General features: G+C 44.2%; 1 long non-coding RNA gene across 1 annotated transcript in view; it reads right to left on the minus strand.

Moving 5' to 3' along the window:
- LOC138161771 (uncharacterized) overlaps positions 1-15009 on the minus strand; it is a 46851-nt gene extending 31842 nt beyond the window's left edge. The window contains exon 1 of the long non-coding RNA XR_011168460.1: positions 14700-15009. This is a non-coding gene — a long non-coding RNA (uncharacterized lncRNA). The remainder of the gene's footprint in view (positions 1-14699) is intronic.
- Between the last annotated feature and the right edge of the window lie 4288 nt (positions 15010-19297).

Here is a 19297-nt window from a genome sequence, read left to right on the forward strand (position 1 = left end):
TCTCTCTCTCTCTCTCTCTCTCTCTCTTTCAGTGTGTGTGTGTGTGTGTGTGTCTATCTCTCCTCTCTCTGCTCTGTCTCTTTGTCTCTCTCTCTCCTTCCCTCCCTTCCCCCATCTCTCTGTCCCTGTCTCTGTCTCTCCCCACCACTCCCCACTTTCTCTCCATTTCATTCTTTCCTTAGGCTCCTCCCCTGCTCTTCTCAGGAGGAAAGAAGAAGCCTTTTGCATGTCCCCTCCAGGACGATGGAAATCTGACCCTCTTGGATTTGGCTAGACTTTCCCATAAGGCCCCAGAATCAGGAGGAGGAAGGAATGTGTGACTGATCTCCTGCTGGAGGCTGGTCAAGAGAACAGATGCACATTACAATCCAATCTGACCACCTCCCTGAACCTTTCCAAGGTGGACGGTTGCTGGCTCTGACCAAGCCAATTGGATGCCCATTTCCTAATTCATAAACAGGGAGAGAGGGCATGCCAGCGAAAACTGGCTCCTCATCTGTTCAGGAACAAATGTGTGTGGAAGGGACCCAACTGTTATATTAACAGCTTGGGTTTTACCACACCCTGGCCAGAAGCATGGAGCCATTGATCGTCTGTTCACTCTCTGTTTCAACACAGTTTGTCATTGCACTCCAAGGAAAAGAGTCCTGGAGAGCTGCGGAGAAGGGAACCAGGCCCTTCCCATTCTTTCGATGGGAACTCACTACTAAGCACCTGCTTTGGGAGGGATCACTGTTCTAGGCTCTGTAGGGGAAGTTGTTATAACCAGTAAAGCTGGTTATGGCCCCAGGGAAGCTCACACCCAGGCATGGTGGAAAGAGCCCTGAATCTGGAGGCCAAGGATCGGGCACTTCCTACCCATGTGACCTTGGGGAAATGACCTTCCCTCCATTTCCTTGGCTGTGAAAGGGGGGTGGGGTGGAATAAATGGCCTTGAAAGTCCCTTCCAGCTCAGCATTTGTGATCCAAACCCCTCATGCTACAGATTAGGGAACTGAGACCCAGAGAGGGAGAGTGACCGCCCGACTCACACAGCTGAGCTGCGTGACACATCTTCTGACACTAAGGCCAGTGTTCTCTGGTCCCTGCTGTCTTCTTGAGGCAATGGGAGAACAATTAAAGGCAGTATAAACGAGACAGGGATTCAAAGGAGGGCAAGGAATGGAGTTAGCATAGGAAGGATGCCATGGTTGGGAGGAGGGAGGGGCCTTAGGGATTATCCACCCCCTCATTCTGCCCAGGAAACAACTGAGGTTTGGGGAGGAGACTCTCAGCGTCACCCTTAGGTAATTAGTGGCAGAGCCCGTGTTCCAACCTAGGTCTTCTAAACAGAAATCCAGAAAGCAACATTGTGGAGAGGCAGTGGAACACAGTAAAGAGAGAATGCTTGGAGCTGACTCTTACCCCGGACAAGTCCCTTGAGCTCTAAGGGCCTTGGGCAACTGTGAGATTGCCAGCTACAAACTTCATAATAGCCTCTGAGGATGGTAAAGGGCACCATGGGGCCTTGGACAGCAATGCCCCGAGCTCTGGTCAGCCCTAGAAATACAACCAATTTCCAGATAGAAGCAAAGCTGGGAGGTTGACTGAGAAAATGCTATGTACCATGTCCCTGTTTCATGGGTCAGTGCTCCCAAGCTGCTCACTGTCCTGACAGCCCGACTCTGAGGCACCAATAGTCTTTCAGGGACCATGAATCATGGAATTCCTCGAGTTCAGAAGTTTCATAATATGTAGGTGACCCAAAGGGCACTGGAAAGATGCAAAGCTGGGTGCACTCTAGGGCTCACAATGGCTTGTGTGTGAGCAAGGGTAGAAAAGACACCATGGGGACACTGGAAACGAGGGAGGGGGCATTGTAGTGACAGACAAACAGCCAGGGGTAAAAGATGGACAGGTCATGAGCTTCCTCAGTCACAGGGTCATGAAGCCAGAGCTAGAAAGGACCAGAGAGGTTTTTCAATCCAACCCCCTCATTTTATATATGAGGAAACTGGAACTCTGGGATATACTGTGGGATCACCAGTTTGGGGCTAGAAGACACCTCAGAAGAGGATGAGGAAAATAAGATCAGGGAAACAGTGACTGCTCAAGGTCACACAGGTAGTCAGATGTCAAGGGCAGAATTTGAAGCCAGATCCTCTGCCTTCAAAGGCAGTGATTTTACCACTGAACCACAGTGCCTCCTAGACCCAGAGACTGTTTGGAAAGATCTTGAGGAAAGGGTTCAGGGCCTTGTGGACCCACTTCAGAGGAATCATAGAAATATGTCAACAACCTGTGCATTGACACAGGTGGAGAATGTAGGGATGGGTCCTGGGGAATCCTCTGACCCTACCGACCCCTGTAAGATCAGACAATCCCATCACCTCAGGAGGAAATAAATACAAAATCCTTCACTTGTTTCTCTCCCTCTTTATCTCTGCCTTCTGGCTTTGATGACTTCCTCCAGGTCCTACTTAAAACCTTGCCTTCTTCAAGAAGACTTTTACATCCCCTATTGTCCTTGCCTTTCCTCAGAGATGATCTCCAATTCATCCTGTATCTATCCTGGCTGTAAAGCCCGAGACCTCTATTCAAATCCTGCCTCTTTTACTGCCTGTGTGACCTTGGACCTTGGTTTCCTCATCTGTAGAGTGGGGGGGTTGGACAAGACAGTCTGACACCACCACCAGCTCCAAGCTATGATTCTATGCCCTTGGGCACTTCGCCCTGCTGGGTCTCAGTCTCCTCATCCATAAGATAATGGGGTTAGTCTAGATGGCCTTGGGGGTCCTTCCTTGCTTTCAGTTTTGGATCCCGTGATCTTCCAGGTGATCAAAGTGCACCTCTCATATTGTGCAGAAAGCAGGTGCCCTTGAAAGCAGCTCAGTTCCACCCCACCCTCTAAAACACCAGCCAGGCGCTGGAGCCATCTGTCTGGCAGAAAAGCCTGCCAGCCGAGCCAGAAAGACAATGGAAACCAGTCCCCCAAATGAAAGGTATCTCTGTGACAGGATGTCAGCCCAGCGCTCGCTGGTGATATCACACCTTCCCAGACACCCTAGCCTGCAGCCCCTCTGCCACTTCTCTGCAAAGCTCCCCCAAAGCACCTGCTGCCAGCTGTAAGCAGCCTTTCTACTGCACAAGAGGGGCCATCGGTGAGGGCGAGAGGCAGCTGTCTCAGCAGGGCACCTCTGCTGAGCCCCGACTCTCAGCAGGGCTGGGGAGAGGGCTGCACTTTGGGGAAGAGCACCCCGTGGCTGAGATGAATTGAAACATAGGTTACCAGGCGGCCTGCCCCAGTCATCTTTCTTCCCATCCCTGCTGTCCATGGTCCCCCTGCCAATTTCCAGGCCACGTGACCATGGTCCCATCCAAGAAAATCGGAATTAATCTGGAGAGCAAAATTTGGTAGAATGATCATCCAAATGTTGAACTGAAGTCAAGGTGGAGCATTCCTATTCTCTTCATTTCCTCATTCTTCATCTTTTCAGGGAAGAGGGGGCGGGTCACATAAAGGCAATAAGGCTCCTCTGGCAACATTTGTCCGGATGATGTGCATTGTTCCTGATCCTGTCAGGCTCTGGATTTCTGCAGATTGCTTTTTCTTCCTAATATTTGTTCTGTTATTTTGACTGTGCCCTGGACAGCCCCTCCCCCAACCACCACCACAAGAGGGTCCAAGATCTCTTCTACTGACTTGTTAAAGACTGGCCTCATTTACAGACCTAACATCCTTTCACTCACTTAGCATCCCAGAGATCAATTTTCAGGGAATCCCCAGACACCAAGAAAAATAATGTCCCCTCCTGACAAAGGAAGACCAGGCTGAAGTGGTTGTTCTGGAGATGTTGAAAACTGGGCTGGGACAATGTCCCAATGTCAGGGATGGGGAGAGACAAGGGGAGAAGGGGGAGGCAGGAAGCTCCCAGCATCTTTGCATTGTAGATCCCCTTCAAAGAACAGTCAGCTCAGCCACCACCTCCCACATGAAGCCTGATCAGATCTTCCCAATTATTCGGATTCTCTCTCTTGACATCACTATGTATTACCATCATAGGATCAAATACTTAGGTTCTTAGCTCTAGAGCCAGAAAGGGTCTCAGTGGTCATCTAGTCCAAAACCCTTATTTTACAAAGAAAAAAACTGAGTCCCAAAGAGGTTGTGACCTGCCCAAGGTAACACAGGTTAAGTAAGATTTGAATCCAGGCTGTCTGACTCAAGAACCAGTGCTTTGAGTAGTCCCCTCACTGATGAGATCATTGATTCCTATTAGCACCAGAATAAAATATCCAATGCCACAATCCTGACACTTAAGTTCCTTCATCATCTGGTTGCCATTGACCAAACATGTTTCATATCAATCCTACTCACACTCTCCGTTTTGGTCTGCTAATTGGTCTGCTAGCCAGGCCCCTATCTCCTACACTCTGTGCCTTTTTGAGGGTGGTCCCCATGTTTCAAATGTGTCCTCTCATCCCCTCCTAGACTCCCCATCTGCCTTCAAAGCTAGAGTCAGGGACCCACACCTATCAATGATATTATTAGAATGTAAGCTTCTTGGGGACAGAAATTGTTTTAATTTTGGTTTGGGATATTCATAGCTGGTACATAGTAGGTGCTTGATAAATTCTTGCTGGTTTTAAGGAATCATAGATTCATTGCAGTATCAAAATATGGTTAGAAATTACCTCTCTGCTTAACTCCTCCTCCTCCTTCTCCTTCTTCTTCTTCTCCTCCTCCTCCTCCTCACCTCCTCTCCCTCTCCTTCCTCTCTCCCTCTTTCCTTCACCCACCTCCACCCAAATTTTCTCTGCCAACTATTTACTTTATCAGAATAGCTATCATCACTGTTGTGATCACACAATGGAGAGATACAAAGTGTGTGTGAACAGAAAGACAACAAGCAACTTCCAATAAGAAGGGGAATAAAGTGAATCATCAAGGAAATGCATGCTAGGAAGAGAAAACTAGAAGATCACATGTCAAAGGGGGGGAGAATGATGGCATTTGGTGCTCCACTGGTATCCTTACAATGTCAGGAAAGCTAAGAAAAACTGCAGCCTGTCAGGGGATATGTGTGGTCAGCTTTGAGGATAATGTGGACAAGAGTTGGACAATATGAGCAGGCAGAGATAAAGTGTGATCTACACCGTTGGAAGGAACTCTCAAATCTATGATAGGTCTCTAGATAGATGGATGGATAGAGGATAAATAGAAAGATAGATAAATAGATGATCAATAGATGGATAGATAGGTAAATAGAAGATAGACACAGATTGATAGGTGAAAGATGGATGGATAGATAAATAGAAGATAGATCAATTGGTAGATAAATAGGTGATGGATGGATTGATGGATACATAGATGATAGATAACAGAAAGACAGACAGACAGACAGATAGATAGATAATTGATTGACTGATAGATAGGTAGATAGATGATAGATTTAGATTGATAAGTGAACATCTATTTAACACTTACTGTGTAGTAGATATGCTAAATGCTGGGGACACAAGTAAGCAGGACAACTCTTTCTCTCGAGGAAATTACATTGTAATGAGGGAAGGCAATACAAAATAGGGAGCTGGAAAGGGGCCGTTGATATTCATGGCAGCATGATATGAAATGGTGGCCAGGCAGTGACTGGGAAACTTAGCACCCAAGGAACAGGGTCTAAGGATTGATGGGGATCAAAAATCATAGACTATAGACCTATGTGTGTATTTAAGTTATAATCCCATTATTTATTTAACTAATCAGGCAACTAAGTGGTTGAACTTGGAATCAGGAAGACCTGAATTCAAATCTAGTCTCAGACACTTACTAGCCAAGTGACTCTGGGCAAGTCATTTAACCTCTATTTGCCTCAGTTTCCTCATCTGCATAATGGGGATAATAATAGCACTAACCTCCAGGGTTGTTGTGAGGATCAAATGAGATCATATTTATAAAGTATTTAACACACTTCCTGGTGCATAGTAGGTGCAATTGAAATATTAGCTATTATTAATACTACTACTACTACCATCATCATCATCACCATCATCATCATCACCATCATCATCACCATCACCATCATCATCACCATCATCACCATCATCATCACCACCATCATCATCATCACCATCATCATCACCATCATCATCACCACCATCATCATCACCATCATCATCACCATCACCATCATCACCACCATCATCATCATCACCACCATCATCACCATCATCATCACCATCACCATCATCACCATCATTATCATCATCACCATCACCACCATCATCACCATCATCATCACCACCATCATCATCATCACCATCATCACCATCATTATCATCATCACCTGCCTCCCAAGATTGTTGCAAGGATAAAATGATGTGTTTGCCAGGTTTTGTAAACCCTAAAGCTCTACAGAAACCCTGACCATTATCATTTTCATATCCATCTCCTGGTCCTCAGTTCACTACACACTCACTACATCAGGCACACAGTCTCCCAGGACATCCTCAGCTGGCTCATTTCCAGTCACCATGCTGATGCTGAGTGCTACCTTATGTGAGCCCAGGTTTTCCCTCAGCTCACTTTTCCTACACCTCTCTCCCTGTTGGGGCCCTCTGTTCACTCCCATCTGGCCCCCAGTCCTATTTGATTCTCTTCTGCTGCTTTCCCATTTCTGGGTGATACACAAGTGAACAGGGCCAGAGCATGGCGGCAGGCTCAGGTGCAGCTCCCTGGATGGCGTCTCATCCATGCAGCCACCTTCACAAAACTGCCTTGGAGAAAGCATTCCCCACTCTGAAAAGCCATATGCTGGGATGTCCTTTTTGTGTTGGCTTTGAGTCACTGAGAGATGCTCATGGCTCAACTACCTGCCAGGCTGCCAGGGCAGTCACCCTTTCTTAACACTGTGCAGTTTGGGGACATCATACACCTTGAAAAGGAAACAGGCTCTGGACAGATGCTCTAAAGGTGAGGTGTGACCTGGCCAAACCAAGCCAACAGGATGTCAGTGGTAATAGGTTTAGTCTCTCTCCCCTCCCTAAGCTTGGTGAAATGAATAGGAGGTAAAGTCAGAAAGCTCTATATTCAAATTCTGCCTCAGCCACTTTATTAACTGTGGACCCTGGGAAAGTCACCTAACCTTTTGGTGCCTCAGTTTCCTCAACTGTAAAATAGGGGGAGGGAATAGACTTGATGGCCTGTAAGGTCCCTTCTAGCCTGGCCATCAAAGTTCCCAGACAGAGTGTTTTTCCATTGTCCATGTCAATAATAGATATATACTGTGTTTCCCCGATAATAAGACACTGTCTTATTATTTTTTTTGGACAGAAAAACACCAGAGGGTTTATTTTCAGGGGAGGGCTTATTTTAATGAACATTGACAGCAATTTTAATAAACAGGTAAATGTGAACAAAAAAATGTACCTTTATTCAATAAGCAAATCACTGGGGAAGAACAGGATGACGCGATCACTGCTGCAGCTCTGATTGGATGCGGTGCGGTGCATACAGAGGGTACCGTAATGTAGCGTGTAGCGCAGGGGATCACCTTCACTACAGTAGCAATCCCAATAGGGCTTATTTTCGGGGGAGGGCTTATTTTAGAGGAATCTTACACAGTAAGGGGAGGGCTTATTTTCGGGATAGGTCTTATTATCGGGGAAACACGGGTAATAGCATCTGCGATGAGAAAGGCATTAGGCTAGGTGCCAAGGATCTTAATGTTTTGGTCACCATCCCCTTCCCTCTCCACTGGAATTTTCCAGTTGGATGTTTTTCTCCTCAATGAGTTGAGCAGAGATCTGACTCCAAGCCTTAAGGTTTAAGTTTTCTAGGGCAGAAGATATCTAGAATAATGCATTGTTCCTTTTCCTCTATGGGGTTTAGGAGCATGGTGCTCCCAAGATCTAGAAAATACACATAATATTTTTGACCCTCCATACCAGAGAAGAATAAAAATATGTTGATATTATACAATACTATAAATTTATGCATTTCTGAGTTCCTAAACTTTTTGTGTGTTGTCTGCTGGCCTTCATGTGTATTCCATGGCTTACACAAAACTCCCCAAAAGTTCTTACTTAATTTCTTATGCCAAACCATGATGGGGAAAGTTGCAGTGTGGGAGGGATAACTACAGGCAACAGCAAGGAAAAGGCCAGGGGAGTATCCAGAGGCATGCTCCCAGGACTGCTGGGAGTTGAATATCCAGTACAATCTTTGGTCTTCTATGGAGACACCCTCCCTACCCTGCCCCAAATCCTCCCACCCCTCCACTGACTCAGATGCTCTGTCATTAAGCAAACCAAAACAAGAGAGGAGTAGAATCAATCCAGTTGAATCAGAATGGAGTATGTTCACCTCATGATCTGGCAGTCCTCCTCTGCTGACAAAGGGGAAAGTCCTGTCAAGCCACCAAGACTGCTCCTATCCATCCATCAGCAATCTCTTTACATAGAGCAATCCGCCTTAGCAATTTTACCTTTAGCAATCCCCTGCCTGTGCAATGATCCCGCTCAAATTTCCCCATCTTCTGCAGAAAGATTGAATCAAAAGATATGAGATGATTGAATTCCAGGCGCATTAATTTGTTCTTTGGGAAGGTGCAATCATTCCTGGTTCAATATCCATCTTACTGGTCTTGTAGTTTCTGAAATCTATCATGTTCTGCTTATAAATTGGGATAACTTTTATTTATTTTCAGTTATGGGGACCTTTACTAGATAACTCTAACAATAACCTCTAGCCCTAATCTCTTAGTTCTCAAAAATCACCATGATTTCTTGATCACATTTACAAGTCCCAGCTGCACTCCTCATGAGACAGTATGTCTTAGGAGCCTAGAGACCAACTTTTTTTATAAAGTTATTAAGTACTTTTGGCACTATCTTCTTTCTCATCTTGGGCCTTAATTCTTTCTTAATGTTTGTTTTTTCCCCCACTGGAAAATTACTTTCCCTAGTGGAGAATGTGAAGCAAGGTAAGAACTGAGTATTTCTGCCTTCCTCTGACATTCAGTAACATTATACTTACCCTGCCCCCATCCAACCCCATCAACGGTTGTATCTCTTTCTTACTCATCTAACTGCTTTGAGCACAGCTTAAAAGAAAATTCCTTTTTGCTGTCCTTAGCATTTTCCCCAAGCCTCAGCTCATTTTTTGTGTTGGGCTTTTGAATACTATTGGCTTAGGTTAAAGCTATGTCTTTGAATCTGTCACTGATTGTGGATCCGCTGAGTCCAATAAGCCACATTCAACTAGGCATTTGGGGAACCCTTTGTGACAATGTTCAAAGGAAACTTTTTTGTCCATTCTCTTAAAACTATGGTTTATGAGCCCCCACTGGTACACTTACCTTTACTAGTCAGCCAGGAGATATAACTAGCTCAAAGCAAAGACATTCATTAAGATGTCATAGTAAGAGGAGTAGGCATAAAAGAATCTTTTCATAAGCTTGGAGTGTGATTACTCACAACTGTAGAGGAAAGAGTGGGCATACACTTAGAGTTTATCATGAGTGAGGCACACATATAAGTAACATGTGACCAAGGCAACTCATACTTCTGGTACAGTTGTGTGTAGATGTCCTTTCTCTTCTTGTAATGTTCTCCATTGAATGCTGTATTGGACTCAACTGGGTTTCCTGAGCCAGCTTCTCTCCATATTCTCTCATAACTTCTGAGGCTCATTATTTTTGGAATTCATAATTGACCCTCTCTTCTGCTGTGAAGGATCCTACTCCTTAGAACCACTTCCACTTGCTCTTTAATCTGTCAGCCGGTTTACAGGAAAGTTCTGTGCCCAATGGTGGGGGAGGAGGAAAGAGAATTTCGCCCTTCCCTCCTCCCTTCTCTGAGGTGCAAAGGGAAAAGCACTTTTCCAGAGGTGAGCTCTTCCTCCAAAGGTGGATTTCCTCTAGACTGTCAGGTGTCACTCTCCTCATAAAACTATCCAAGACTGCCAAACTAGCTTTTAAAGGCCAGCCAATGGCAAGCCACCTTTCTCATTACATCAAATTCTATCAAAGGAATTTTTACACCTTACAAAGAATAATAGGTGTAAAATTTTAAGCCTTAATATCCCATTGCTTCTGTTATCTGTCCCTTACTTTGATGATTATATTAAATGGGATTATGGGGGAAATCAGTTGATCAGAGGTATCCTAATTAAGTTCCTCTCCTTAATACAAGCCCACAAATAAGTGACTGCCACCCCCATAATCCTGACATGAATCTTTCACCTTGGCAGAAAGTTTGGTCTGGGCCATATTTAGTTCTCTTACATAAATTCAACCTGACTCTAAACCATTCTAGAGGGTATCCCCAGCTTTTTTACCTTAACTATTTTGTCCATCTTTTTTTTGCTTTTTGGAGAGGAGAGGGCAGGGCAATTGGGGTTAAGTGACTTGCCCAAGGTTACACAGCTAGTAAGTGGTAAGTGTCTGAGGCCAGATTTGAACTCAGGTCCTCCTGACTCCAGGGTCAGTGTTCTATTCATGGTGCCACCTAGCTGCCCCTATTTTGTCCATCTTTTAAGTTCTGAAGTCTTTTTGGACCATCCCAGCTTATATTCCAGTTGGCCTTCCTACTCTATATCACTACCATTTGTGCATTACTGACTTTTTATGTGAATATGTCTCATTCTCCCAACTAGATTATAACCTCAGGGTGGCCAGGTGGCACAGTGAGTAAGAGCACCTGCCCCAGAGTCGGGATGACCTGGGATCGAATCCAAGCTCAGACACTTAGCACCCACCCAGAAACACCTGGCTATGTAACCTTGAGCAAATTACTTAACCCCAATTGCTTAAAAAAAAGATTATAACCTCTCCAGGACCCATGTATGACTATTTTTATAATTGGTTGATTATTACACTTGGAAAAAATCCATATCTTCATCCAACAGCTTATATACATCACATGTACACATTGAATATAACGGCATTCTATAAATCAATAAACAAGTAAGAAAGTTGAATGCACCAATATCAGTTAATTTTTTTAAGTTTTAGTGATTTTTTAAATGCCATAACCATTTCCCAATATCTTGCCAGGCCCTCGCCCCACACTGAGCCATCTCTTGTGACACACAACCCACCCCCCCAAAAAAGCAGGTGAGCAAAACCAGCTGACAAAGTGACTTGGTCTGATAGCACCCCCTCCTTCTCTCCCACTTCTGCACAAAAGAGAAGGAAGTGTTATCCACCCTCAGTTCTCTGGGACTAAGACTTGTCATTGCACTTAGAATTCAGGGGCCCTTTGATGTCATTTTCATGACATTAATAGGGACTTTACATGTATTATTCTCCTCTGGGTGCCTTCGTACAGGTCTTCTTATGCTTCTCTGAATTCCTCATATCTGTTGCTCTGAGTAAAGCTAATTAACTAGCAGGAGTCACAAACAAAAAGGACAGAAAGCAACTTCCAGGAGCATAATCTCTGGGAGTGGGAAGAAGAACCTGCCATGTGTTTCATGGCCGGGGAAAGGGAGGGCAGGGATATCTAGTTGATGTGGTGGATAAAGCACTGGACTTGAAATCAGAAAGACTCCTCTTAATGAGTTCAAATCTGATCTCAGACACTTACTAGTTGAATGACCCTAGGCAAGTCACTTTACCCTGTTTGCCTCCATTTTCTCATCTGTAAAATGAGCTGGAGAAGGAGATGGCAAGTTACTCCAGTATCTCTGCCAAGAATGGGGTCATGGAGAGTTGAACATGAATGAAATGACTGAACAACATGTGTTCAAGGAAGAATTAGTCCTTACATTTGAGACCTGGGCTGTGAAAAGGAGTGGACTTTGGCAGCCTAGATGAGCAATTCACCCAGCAGGTACTTACCTCTAGGACCAAAGTTAAAGTCCTCTGTTTGGCATTTACAATTCTGCATAACCTGGCCCCTACCTACCTCTCACATCTTTCTACACTTTCTCTTCCTCCACGTCTTCTGTCATCCACCAATGACAATGTCCTTACAGTTGAGAAAGCTGATTCCTTGAGGGCCCCAATTCAAACTCTAATCAGTATTAATCAATTTGACATAATAGGAGAAGTGATTGTACGTTCTATATATTTGGCCCCAGAGCTGTGACCTGCAGGCTGTAAGATCACTGGAGTAATCATAGGAAGCTAGCTAAAGGTCTTCCACCCCTGTTTTTCTTTGTCATGGTTACCAAGCCCAGTGTGATAGAGGTGACTCATCTACATGGAAAGTCCCTATCAAATTATTGTTGGACCTCTGGGCCTTTCTTGTCCAACATGAGCAGGTGTCCATCTCATGACCATCTTATGACCACCAGTCAGTGGAGATGCCCTATGCTTCACCCATTGTGTGACCCTGTTGACTGATCAACCAATGGAACTACTCTGCATTTGAAGAGCTTTTCTTGAATGTTTAGCTATCTAACCCTATAAAAATAGGGCCCTCATCTCAGATTATGAGGAAGATCTTGAGGTTCCCTTCATTAAAGGGGATCATGGACCTTTTAATAAAGCACTATTGGTTCAGAACTTTGCCTCAGTATCTCTTATTGTAGGATTGATCATTTTAATCCCCACACAGTACCTCAAATACTGCATTCATCTCTGTCTTTGCAGTGGCTGTTCCCCATGCCTGGAAAGCTGGCTCCTTTGTCTCTGTTTGTTAGTCTCTCTGACCTCCTTAAAGATTCAGCTTAAATCCCAAATTCTGCAGGAGGCTTTTTCTACTACCACCTCTTTCACCCACTACTAGGACCTTCCCCTATAAGACTACTGGCTATTTACACTGTATATATGTTGTCTGTACACTGGCTTTTTTACATGTTGTCATCACCACTGTGTATGAGAGAGAAAGACAGAAAGACAAAGAGAGAGACAGAGAGAGAGCACAAGAAGCAAGCTGATGCTACCTGATGGACCTTAGACAAGTCCCTTCACCTCTCTGGGCCTCAGTTTCCTCATATGTAAAATGAGGGGATTGGACTTAAAAACCTCCCGGTTTCCAGGTCTATATTTAGGATGCTCAGAGTCTACAATGTCAGAAGGCCTGTATGTCGAAGACCTGTCTCAGCCAGGTTACGTGCTAAAATTCAGGCCTGTTTTGCCTTCCTTGAGAACTGTCAGTAACATCAAATCTCATATCTCAAGCTTTTTAAGATCCAAATATTAATGAAAGGGTTCCCAGCTTCTGCCTTTTCCAAGGGACGAAGTTATTTGGTATTAAGGGAGTTCTGCCCTGGTAACAATAGAAAGCCCTCTTCAGTCTACTCACTCATTGAATGACAGCAGTCCTGGAAAGAAACCCCTGGGTGATCTGGGAGGTATTCTGCTCACCCACCCCCACTCCTATCCCAAACAGCTAACTGGCTAACTAACTGGGTGCCCATTGTCATCATAATATTGCCAGGATATGCAAATATCTTCCTATCTCAAAAACTGATGTGAAGTTTCTTAAAAAAAAAAAAAAAAGACAAAACTTTATCCTAAATTTCTAAGGACTCCATCAGTAGAGTGGAAGGAAACTTACATATATATTTAAATGGGCATTCCTGCATGTGTCAAGACTAATGTTTCCCAACCACAGTTTTGCAATACCTTCTGGCATCTGTAATTATCTCAAAAGATGTTGCCAAAATTTCCAGAAGTTCACAAAGGAAAATTATTTTGAATATGCTTTCAATGAAAAGATAAGTATACCCTGAGCTGCTGAGGGATAGGCTAGGAGTACGTGTAGGATTTATTGCAAAATGTTCAACTGAAAAAGGAATAATAACAGGGTGTGGGCAATTCCAAAGGCTTAGAATCATGGGTCTCAATGGCAAGAGATGTGAGAATTAATTCACTTTCTCACTTGTTACCAAAACTTTGTTTTTCATCTTGTACCACAAAGATACAGGATGTTGTACACACGTGCAGGTGTACATACACATATGGGTGGGTATAGGTTTGCATAGATCTAGTCATTTTCCTCTTAAGCCAGAGCAGACATACTTAATCTGTAGTTCAGATACCCCCATGGGACTTGAATAGATTTCTGGGGGGGGGGGTCTATGAACTTATTTGGGAAAAAAAATACATCTTTCTTTCAATAGAATTGATTTCCCTTGTAATCTTATGAATTTTTTCTTCTATATTTAAAAACATTCTTTTTTTTTTCTTTTTGGAGAGCAGTTGGGGTTAAGTAACTTGGCCAAGGTCACACGGCTAGGTTTGTGTGTGTGTGTTAAGTGTCTGAGGCCGGATCCGAACTCAGGTCCTCCTGACTCCGGGGCCAACACTCTACTCAATGTACCACCTAGCCGCCCCTAAAAATATTCTAAGCAGGGTCCCATACATTTCACCAGATTATCCAAGGGGTCTGTTACCCCCCAAAAGTTCAAATAGCTTGCATTCATGCAAATGATGCCTTTGAGCCCATAGAGCAGCCCATCAGAATGTAGATAATCAGGGGAAGACTTGCATGTTTCCAAATGGGCCAGCACCCCCTAAATGCCCCTCTGTGGCTGCGATCCTGCCTTCAGCATACACAGACATGTGTATGCCCATGTGCATGTCCGTACAGCATACGCAGGCGTGTGTGTATGTCCATATGTGTGTCTATACCCACATGCCCATCTCACATTTCTATTACACTCTAAGGTTTACAGCGCACTTCCCTCACAACCAATGATAGTGACATTATTTCTATTCTGGTTTTACAGATGAGGAAGCCAAGGCTCAGAGGAGGTGATTACTCACCTGAGGTCACACAGCCAATCAGAGTCAAAGCTGAGATGCCAGCCCAAAGTTTTCCTGCCTCCATATCCACACAGCTGATGTTGGGGAAAGGGGAAGGGAAAGGGACATTCTGATCCAAAGTCTGGCTGTCAGATTTACAGTGAATTCACCAATACAGCCTCCCAGAGCCTCGATCAGCAATTCCCAACCTTTTTAAAGATTCAGCAGCACCTTATCATCTTTTCTTCCACTCCAGCACTTCCCCAATGCTGGCCCAGCTCCAAGGCTGGCTCCTGTTCCTTAGATCATTTCTTGTGGAGCCCAGAGAGTGTAAGAGAAGAGCCAGGGCCAGACCCAGTCCCCCTCAGCCTCCAGAACCATGGGAAACATCCTTCATCAACCAAGGGAACAGGCTCTCAAAACGTTGTTTCCAAGTTCAAGGCTGAGGAAGGACACCCTGTCTGGTGACGGCCAGAGCCAGTCCCAGCCCTGCATTCCTCTGGACAGCCTCTCAAACTAAAAAAGGGGACCACCAACCTGTGATAGGAAGGGACCACTGACAGTCTTGGGTCAGGGGGGAAGTCCCAGGCTGGAAAAGTACACAAAATTGTTCCTCTGACAATGGGGGCTACACTTCTTCCCCTCATTCCATACATTTTTTTTTTCCTTTCTTGGATCTTTTGAACTCTGTCTCTGGCATGGGGAAAGAAATTGTGTGGAACTAAGTTACACAGCGGTTAAAACCTCCATCCACATGCACACGTGAAATGCATTGATGTATATACATACATACGTGTGTGTATGTGTTGGTGTGTATTGGACCAGACCTAAGATTTCAATGGTTTGGGAAGTATCCAATAAGAAGTTCACTCTGTCAATGAAGGTTGGCATCTTCTCTGCTATTTATAGAGTATAGTAGATAGAGGGCTAACCTTGGAGTCAGGAGGGCTAGGCTTAGAGTCAGTAAAATACAAATTCAAGTCTCACTTTGGACATGTGCTGCTTATGTGACTGTGCCCAAGTGACTTAACCTCTCCTTGTTGACTTTCTAAGATCATGAGTTACAGGAAAACTGCCAATCTGCTTTGATGAAGGAAGTTTCCATAGTGGGAGTTCCCCAGCTGGAGGAAGCCCCAGGGTCCAGAACAAAATGCCATATCTCTTTAGCCAATGCTACAGAGAGACAAGAAGCTGGGCACACAACCCTACCCCAGAAGGCTCTCCCTCTTCCCCTCTGACTCTTAGAATCTAGAGACCATTTCAAGGTTCTGCTCTGGTGCCATCTTACAAAGTGACCTTTCTAGATTCTTCCCACTTGTTAACTATCTCTTCCCCATTTTAAAACTTCATAACATTCTCTCACTAAATACTTTGTATTTACTTATCTGTGCACAAATCATAGGATATCAGCTTCTTGAGGACAGGGAGAGTTTCATTGTTTTCTCTGAATCTCCAAGTATCTTGCATGAATGTAGGAGGGGTTTGATTGGGGCTTGTTGTTGAGAATGGAATAGAATCTCTCAAAGAGCTCCAAAATATGACCAGCAAAGAGGTGATTGATCATTGAGTGAGATATCAGTTGTAAGAACACAATGGACTGTCCAAGGGTCGTGTCAGTTCCCCCCAGGTGTTAAAATAGACAGAAGGAAGCCTCTAAGGCATTGAGTGAATCCTCTTTGGGGACTTATGGGAAGACATGAACAAGAATCACTGAGGATGAGTGATATGGAGAGGGAGTCAAATGTATTGTTGGGGGAGTGTCTAGCCTGATGAAACTTGACTAGGTGTATGACCTGAGCACTTCCCTTCACCTCTCTAACTGAAATTCAATTTTAAGTAGCTCACTTGTACTTGGAGTCAGAAAGACTTGGGTTCAAATTTTACTAAGAGATTTAGTAGCTTAGTTGCTTAGTAGACCTTGGTCAAGTCACTTACCCTAGGTTTCTGCAGTTTCCTTATCTGTAAAATGAGGATAATAGCACCATCTTTCCTGCCAGTTGTTGTGAGGATCAAATGAGAAAATAATTGTAATGAGTTTCGAAGGACTTATGATGAAAAAATGTGGTCCATCTCCAGAGAAAGAACTGAGGGAGTCTAGATGCAAATGGAAGCACATGTTTTAACTTTATTTTTCTTGTTTCTTTGGTGGTGGTTGTGGTCTGTTTTCTTTCACAACATGGATAATATGGAAATATATTTTGCATGATTTATAAGCTATATCATATTGCTTGCCTTCTCAAGGAGGGAAGAGAGGGAGGGAAAGAATTTGGAACTCAAAAAATGTTAAAATTATTTTACACGTAATATGAAAAAAATATAAAAATTTTCAAGAAAAAATATATGCCATTAAAATGAGAAATCATGTAATTGTGGATATGGAAATAAGGTGTCAAACTTTTTGCTGATTTTATGGGTAAAAAAGTAATAATAATAATTGTTAAATACTTAGCATACTGTCTGGCATTTATTGGACTCTATCTAAATGTTAGGGCATCTTGGTGGTGCAGTGGATAAAGTGCCAGCCCTGGAGTCAGGAAGACCTGAGTTCAAATCCAGCTTCAGACACTTGCTAGTTGGGTAACCCTATTTGCCTCAATTTCCTCATTTGTAGAAGGAACTGGTAAACCACTCCAGTGTCTTTGCCAAGAAAACCTCAACTGGGACTTACGAGTCATATAGGACTACCAAATGACTGATATAAATCTGAATGTTAGCTATGATTAAACCCATGATCCCTCTGAAACCGCAGAATGGAGGTAACCCTTTAGTGCTAAAATCCCCTTACAACCAGTACTGTTACAAAGAAGGGTTTTGCATAACATCAATCTTTCCACTTCCCTGAGATGGGATAAAGGACAATGCCTTAATGATACGGTTACCACGAGTTCAAAACAAGTTTTGTTGTTGCTGCTGCTGCTGCTGTTCAATCACGTTCGGCTCTCTGTGACCCCACTCCGGATTTTCTTGGCAGACATGCTGGCGGTTGGCCAAACCCGTTTGTCTCATCCACACTGCCTCTAGGTTCTGGATTTCCATCAGTTTTCCTAGAGGAGACCACCTACTGAGGACAGTGCTGGGCTAATTGGACCGTACTCCCCTTCATCTCTGAGATTCCACGAGTTTAGTTACTGGGACCAAGTCAATTGAACTCAGAAGTGGCTTTCCGGAGACACAGCAACGTCGGAAGTTACCACCTCCATCACCTACGAGGGCTTTGTCTGGCTGGGTACTTTCGCACTGTTAAGTCATCCCCACCAACACAGCCACCTGTTCTGACTTGTGTTACCCCACCCCAGCTCCCTTCTAGCCTTGGAGGGGCCCCAGATCTGACCCCACCCCCCTGGAGTTCATGCAGACGTGGCGTCAAACAGGCAAGTCATTGGCGGCACCCAGACAAGCGACCGGCATTTCTCATTTTTCTACCAGATGTCTGGCGCCGCAACAGCCCAGCCCAGAGACTGAGAACGTGGTCCCTAGCTGTGGAGCCCCTGGATTTGGAGCCGACGGTGCGGGTTTGAATTCCAGCTCTGCAGCTCCCTGCCTGGGTAACCTTCATTCCCCTCCCTTGGCCATAAAATGACCCGATTAGACGATCCGGTTTCCAAGGTCTTTTCTGGCTTTAAATCTTATGATCCATGAAAAGCTGAGCCCATTTTTTGCTATCTCACTGCCCTTGAGGTGTCCAACATAAAAGAAGCTTGATTCAACAGCTTACTGATAAAGCAGTATAAATAAATACGTCCCTTGGAGTAACCAACGCACCGGGACAAGGAGACACATACAAATAGTCCATTCTTTGAACTTACTTAGGGAAAGGTCGAACTGGATGAGTGAAAAAGCTGAATTCGAGAATGTTTTTTTTTTTAAAGAAATGATGCCTTCAAATCCAAACAGGAACCTTAATGAGCCAGAGACTGTCTCCTAAGTGCTGACAAATGGTGGTCTTTCAAGGAGTTTCCTCACTGAACAGGATCAGAGATTTCCAGTGCCTCCAGATTTCAGAAGCCATCTAATTCAGCCCTACATTTTACAGTGGAGGAAACTGAGGCTCGAGGTGGAAAGTCGCCAAAGTTCAGACAGGAAGTGCCAAAGTATTTAAACCCACTTCCTCTGATTTCAAAGCCGGTGCTCTTTTCACTGGATTTTGCTTTACCCTGAAAGGTTGCAGTTAGCATATGAGATGCTGCTTAAAAGTTGTTAAAAAGTTCTCTGGGTGTCTAGGTGGCACAGTGAATAGAGCACCCACCCTGGAGTCAGGAGGACCTGGGCTCTTATCTGGCCTCAGATACTTAACACACACACAAATAACTAGCCGAGTAATCTTGGGCAAGTTACTTAACCCTAATTACTTTTTAAAAAATTCTCTTAAATAACAACAATGAAAATGCACATCAATGTAGCATCCCCCCCCAAAAAAAATATCTAGTGAAGGAATTACTTGCAATTGTAATTATTTTCCATTTTACACATTAGAAAACAGACTCAGAAGTTCCTTAAGTTTCCCAAAGTCACATTAAGGGACAGGATTTGAACTCAGGTCTCCTGACTGGAGGTAGAGGCATCTTCCACCCAAACCACACACCCCCTTCCAGAACAATTATATTGGAAATTCTGTTCCT

Source organism: Petaurus breviceps, unplaced genomic scaffold (assembly GCF_028583685.1).
Source record: "Petaurus breviceps papuanus isolate PSGF00001 unplaced genomic scaffold, PetGlider_PUasm1.0 185, whole genome shotgun sequence".
Classification (NCBI taxonomy): Eukaryota; Metazoa; Chordata; class Mammalia; order Diprotodontia; family Petauridae; genus Petaurus; species Petaurus breviceps.